The following is a 7,203-nucleotide window of genomic DNA, read 5'->3' on the forward strand; positions in this document are numbered from 1 at the left end:
TAAAAAGAGTACCTGTCACTACAGATTGCTATCATAGAGGAAATTTAAATTCACCGTGATAACAATAAAAATGATTAAAGAAAAAAAAATGAAAGAAAAGGTGTCAAAATAACATAAGAAAGCAAATTAAAAAAAAAAAAAACAAAAAAAAAAATCAAGCCCCCCTGTCCCCCCGTGCTTGCGCGCAAATGCGCGCACAAGCGTTGGTCTAGTGTCATATGTAAACCGCAATTTCAGCATGCATGTGAGGTATCGCCGTGAACGCCAGGTCGAGGGCAGTAATTGTTGTGGTAGACCTCCTCTGTAAGTCCAAAGTGGTAACCTGTAAAGACTTTTAAAGGCTTTTAAAACCGTACGTAGTTTGTTGCCGCGGCACGGGCGTGCGCAATTTTTAAAGCATGTCATGTTAGGTGTCTATGAACTCGGCATAAGATCATCTTTTAAATTTTACCAAACAATTTGGAATTATATAGTGTATTTCTGCATTAAAAATAAAAAAAGTGTTTTTTTACGCAAAAATTGCGTTTGGAAAATGTGTGCGCAAATACCGTGTAACAAAAAAAATTGCAACATCCACCATTTTGTTCTGTAGGGCCTCTGCTTTAAAAAAAATATATAATGTTTGGGGGTTCAAAGTAATTTTCTTGTGAAAAAAAAATATTTTTTCATGTAAACAAAAACTCACAGAAAAGGCTTGGTTTTCAAGTGGTTAGAAGAGTGGGTGATGTGTTGCTAAAATTGAGCATAAAATGCCAGGACTGTTCAAACACCCCCCAAATTACCCCTTTTTGGAAAGTAGACACCCAAAGCTATTTGCTGAGAGGCATATTGAGTCCATGGAGTATTTTATATTTTGCCCTAAGTTTCAGGAAAATGACAATTTGTTTTTTTTTTTTTTTTTTTTTACACAAAGTTGTCACTAAATAATATATTGCTCACGCATGCCATGGGTATATGTGAAATGACACCCCAAAATACATTCTGCTGCTTCTCCGGAGTACAGGGATACCCCATGTGTGAGACTTTTTGTCAGTCTAGCCGCATACAGGACCCGGAAAACCAATCCGCACCTTCTGGCTTTCTAAGGGCGTAAATTGTTGATCTCACTCCTTACTACCTATCACACTTTTGAAGGCCATGAAATGCCAAAATGGCACAAAACCCCCCCAAATGACCCCATTTTGCAAAGTAGACACTCCAAGCTATTAGATGAGAGGCATGATGAGTCCATGGAATATGTTATATTTTGCCACAAGTTTCAGGAAAATTATTATTTTTTTTTTTTTTTTTTTTTACACAAAGTTGTCAGTAAATGATATAATGCTCACACAAGCCATGGGTATATGTGAAATGACACCCCAAAATACATTCTGCTGCTTCTCCTGAGTACAAGGATACCCCATGTGTGAGACTTTTTTGCAGTCTAGCCGCGTACAGGACCCGGAAAACCACTCCCCACCTTCAGGCTTTCTAAGGGCGTAAATTGTTGATCTCACTCCTTACTACCTATCACACTTTTGAAGGCCATGAAATGCCAAAATGGCACAAAACCCCCCCAAATGACCCCATTTTGCAAAGTAGACACTCCAAGCTATTAGATGAGAGGCATGATGAGTCCATGGAATATTTTATATTTTGCCACAAGTTTCAGGAAAATTATTATTTTTTTTTTTTTTTTTTTTTTTTACACAAAGTTGTCAGTAAATGATATAATGCTCACACATGCCATGGGTATATGTGAAATGACACCCCAAAATACATTCTGCTGCTTCTCCTGAGTACAAGGATACCCCATGTGTGAGACTTTTTTGCAGTCTAGCCGCGTACAGGACCCGGAAAACCACTCCCCACCTTCAGGCTTTCTAAGGGCGTAAATTGTTGATCTCACTCCTTACTACCTATCACACTTTTGAAGGCCATGAAACGCCAAGATGGCACAAACGCCCCCAAAATGACCTCATTTTGCAAAGTAGACACTCTAATCTATTTGCTGAGAGGCATGGTGAGTATTTTGCATCTCTCATTTTTTTTGGAAAATGAAGAAAAAACAGGAAAATGCATTTTTTTTCCTCTTTTTTCAAATTCCAAAACTTTGTGACAAAAAGTGAGATCTGCAAAACACCCAACATGCCTCTCTGCAAATAGCTTAGGGTGTCTACTTTCCGAAAAGGGGTCATTTGGAGGGGGGTTGTGCTGTCTTGGCATTTCATGGCCTCCGAAACTGTGATAGGTAGTCAGGAGTGAAATCAACAATTTACGCCCTTGGAAAGCCTGAAAGTGGGGGTTGGCTTTCGAGGACCTGTACTCGGCTAGACTGCAAAAAAGTCTCACACATGTGGTATCCCTGTACTCAGGAGAAGCAGCAGAATGTATTTTGGGGTGTCATTTCACATATACCCATGGCATGTGTGAGCAATATATCATTTAGTGACAACTTTGTGTAAAAAAACAAAAAAAAAAATAATAATAATATATTTCCCGGAACTTGTGGCAAAATATAAAATATTCCATGGACTCACCATGCCTCTCAGCAAATAGCTTGGGGTGTCTACTTTGCAAAATGGGGTCATTTGGGGGGGGTTTTGTGCTATGTTGAAATTTCAGGGCCTCCGAAACTGTGATGGGTAGTCAGGAGTGAAATCAACAATTTACGCCATTAGAAAACCTAAAGATGGAGATTCATTTTCAGGGTCCCGTACACAGCTAGGCTCCCAAAAAGTCTCACACATGGGGTATCCCCATACTGAGGAGAAGCGGCAGAATGTATTTTGGGGTGTCATTCCACATATACCCATGTCATGTGTGAGAAATTTATCTTTTAGTGACAACTTTGTGTTAAAAAAAAAAAAAAAAAAAATTGTAATTTTCCCAAAACTTGTGGCAAAATATAAAATATTCCATGGACTCACCATGCCTCTCAGCAAATAGCTTGGGGTGTCTACTTTGCAAAATGGGGTCATTTGGGGGGTTTTGTGCTATCTTGAAATTTCAGGGCCTCCGAAACTGTGATGGGTAGTGAGGAGTAAAATCAGCAATTTACGCCATTAGAAAACCTAAAGATGGAGATTGATTTTCGGGGTCCCGTACACAGCTAGGCTCCCAAAAAGTCTCACATATGTGGTATCCCTGTACTCAGGAGAAGCAGCAGAATATATTTTGGGGTGTAATTACACATATACCCATGGCATGTGTGGGAAATTTATCTTTTAGTGACAACTTTGTGTTAAAAAAAAAAATTTTTTTTTTTTTTATTCATTTTTCAAACACCTGTGACAAAAAAATTAAATATTCAATGAGCTCAACATGCATCTCAGAACATTCCTTAGGATGTCTACTTTCCAAAAAGTGGTAATTTGGGGGGGTCTTGTACTGCCCTGCCATTTTAGCACTTCATGAATTGAGATAGGCAGTCAGAAATTAAAGCTGCGTAAAATTTCAGTATTTACACCATAGTTTGTAGACGCTATAACTTTTGCGCAAACCAATAAAAATACGCTCATTGAATTTTTTTTTGTCAAAGACATGTAGCTAAATATATTTTGGCCAAAAAATATGACATAAATTGAGTATATTGGATATTTTTTAAAAGACAAAGTTGAAAATTTCATTTTTTTGCAAAATTTTCGCTCTTTTTTTATTAATATCGCAAAAAATAAAAAGCGCAGAGGTGATCAAATACCACCAAAAGAAAGCTCTGTTTGTGGGAAAAAAAGGACGTAAATTTTGTTTGGGTACCACATTGCATGACCGCACAATTGTCAGTTAAAGTCGCACAGTGCCGAAGCACAAAAAGTGGTCTGGACGTAAGACAGCAAAATCCTCCGGTTGTAAAGTGGTTAAAGAAACAGCACCTTTTTCCAAAAAAAAATCTAATCTTGTTCCCAGTGCACTGCATTATGTCCCCATCATACACATTGGCTGTGCAGTTGATTAGGAGCAAAAGAAAGGCGCTATTAAGCAAAAAAGTCATTTTTGAAGGTTTGGCATGCTATAATTCTGGTTCTGGACATGCTACAGAGCTGAAACTTCACAGGTACACTTTTTAGAAATTGGAATATGTGTAGCGCTAACTAAAAAGGTTGATAACAAAGACTACTGAATATTAAACAAAAAATTATAAAGTGCATAAATAATAGTGATACACAGATATATTGTGATATATATTAGCATCCAACGTGAATGGTGACAAAAAAATAATGTCCAAAAAAATATAAAATCCGCACATGTGAAATGCCAAAAATTGGAGAAAAAAACACAGATCCTGGCAGGTGAGTCTCTGTATCGAAGATGAAAAAGATACACAGTAGGAAGTCACATCAGTAGAGAATGGTTCATCAAATAAGCAGATTCAAGGCTTACGGAAATGTATGGGTCACCCAAATTAATGGATAGACCTAGAAACGTTTTGTTGTATTAAGGAAAAAATCCCTCCAGATGTCTCTCCTCCAATCAGACACGGTGTATGCTCAATGATCAGGCAGCAGACGGTATCATAAAATGAAGGAAGGATAATGGGGACATGGTGTAATACTGTATATAGCAATATTTAAGGAGTATTTACCACATTTGTAGGAAAAAAAAATAAGGGTGCCAAAGTAAAGCTGAGAAAACACCAGATATCTCTCAGCAAGTAAATCCCAAGGAATTTAGATGAGGAAGAAGAAATCACCAAGATAAATGGAGAAAAAAACAAGTAAGCAAACCAGCAGCTTACCAGATTGTGTGGGTCAACCAAATGAATGGATAGACCAGACAGGCAAAATGTAATGCTAGCAAGCTCCACAAGATGTCTCCTCATCCACTGTAGTATACTGGGTGCTCAGCAATCAAATGACGACCGATGATATAAAAGATGGTGACAGGGGCATATTGTGATACCATTTAAAACCACTCTATTTATTAAAAAGTTGCAAATACACTCACATTTATAACGTAGTCAGTTCGCCTGAGGTATATCACAAAGAGCACAGCGGCATCTCTCAGCACGCTGTCTCAACAAGGAAGCCGGCTGGTGGGGGAGAGGTCTCGTCACGTCCAATGTCGCGCCGGCCCGACCGGTTTCGTCATACGTCTGACGTCATCAGGGACGTGTCCCCACCTGATGACCCCCCCAGACACTAAATCCAAAGAATTTTTTTTTCAATAATTGTCTCTATCAAAAACGACAATTTTTAGGAACTTTTTTTTCCTGATTCATACTCCCTGGGGCATGACCCAGAACCCTAGGCACTTTTTTGGGGCATTTATTAGGTTTTAGGGCTTCACAATGGTGTTTTTTCAAAAGTTCGATCATCCTTACTGCTGAGACCTGCATTCTGTAAGCGATGCACTGCTGAGACCTGCATTCTGTGGGCAACGCACAGCTGACACCTGCATTCTGTGAGTGACGCACAGCTGAGACCTGCATTCTGTAGGCGACGCACAGCTGAGACCTGCATTCTGTAGGCGACGCACAGCTGAGACCTGCATTCTGTGGGCAACGCACAGCTGAGACCTGCATTCTGTAGGCGACGCACAGCTGAGACCTGCATTCTGTGGGCAACGCACAGCTGAGACCTGCATTCTATAGGCAACGCACAGCTGAGACCTGCATTCTGTAGGTAATGCACAGCTGAGACCTGCATTCTGTAGGCAACGCACAGCTGAGCCCTGCATTCTGTAGGTATCGCACAGCTGAGCCCTGCACTCTGTAGGCAATGCACAGCTGAGCCCGGCATTCTGTAGGCAATGCACAGCTGAGACCTGCATTCTGTTGGCAATGTACAGCTGAGACCGGCATTCTGTAGGTAACGCACTGCTGAGACCTGCATTCTGTGGGCAACGCACTGTTGAGACCTGCATTCTGTAGGCAACGCACTGCTGAGACCTGAATTCTGTGGGCAACGAACTGTTGAGACCTGCATTCTGTGGGCAACGCACAGCTGAGACCTGCATTCTATAGGCAACGCACAGCTGAGACCTGCATTCTGTAGGTAATGCACAGCTGAGACCGGCATTCTGTAGGTAACGCACTGCTGAGACCTGCATTCTGTGGGCAACGCACTGTTGAGACCTGCATTCTGTAGGCAACGCACTGCTGAGACCTGAATTCTGTGGGCAACGAACTGTTGAGACCTGCATTCTGTGGGCAACGCACAGCTGAGACCTGCATTCTATAGGCAACGCACAGCTGAGACCTGCATTCTGTAGGCAACGCACAGCTGAGCCCTGCATTCTGTAGGTATCGCACAGCTGAGCCCTGCACTCTGTAGGCAATGCACAGCTGAGCCCGGCATTCTGTAGGCAATGCACAGCTGAGACCTGCATTCTGTTGGCAATGCACAGCTGAGACCGGCATTCTGTAGGTAACGCACTGCTGAGACCTGCATTCTGTGGGCAACGCACTGTTGAGACCTGCATTCTGTAGGCAACGCACTGCTGAGACCTGAATTCTGTGGGCAACGAACTGTTGAGACCTGCATTCTGTAGGCAACGCACTGCTGAGACCTGCATTCTGTAGGCAACGCACTGCTGAGACCTGCATTCTGTAGGCAACGTACAGCTGAGCCCTGCATTCTGTAGGCAACGCACAGCTGAGCCCTGCATTCTGTAGGCAACGCACAGCTGAGCCCTGCATTCTGTAGGCAACGCACAGCTGAGACCTGCATTCTGTGGGCGACGCACAGCTGAGACCTGCATTCTGTAGGCGACGCACAGCTGAGACCTGCATTCTGTGAGCGAAACACAGCTGAGACCTGCATTTTGTGGGCAACACACAGCTGAGACCTGCATTCTGTAGGTAATGCACAGCTGAGACCTGCATTCTGTGAGCAACGCACAGCTGAGACCTGCATTCTGTGAGCAACGCACAGCTGAGACCTGCATTCTGTAGGTAATGCACAGCTGAGACCTGCATTCTGTAGGTAATGCACAGCTGAGACCTGCATTCTGTAGGCAACGCACAGCTGAGCCCTGCATTCTGTAGGCAACGCACAGCTGAGCCCTGCATTCTGTAGGCATCGCACAGCTGAGCCCTGCATTCTGTAGGCAATGCACAGCTGAGCCCTGCATTCTGTAGGCAATGCACAGCTGAGACCTGCATTCTGTGGGCAATGCACTGTTGAGACCGGCATTCTGTAGGTAACGCACTGCTGAGACCTGCATTCTGTGGGCAACGCACTGTTGGGACCTGCATTCTGTAGGCAACGCACTGTTGGGACCTGC

The sequence above is a fragment of the Pelophylax lessonae genome (genome assembly GCF_965119305.1).
Source record: "Pelophylax lessonae genome assembly, chromosome: 6".
Lineage (NCBI taxonomy): Eukaryota > Metazoa > Chordata > Amphibia > Anura > Ranidae > Pelophylax > Pelophylax lessonae.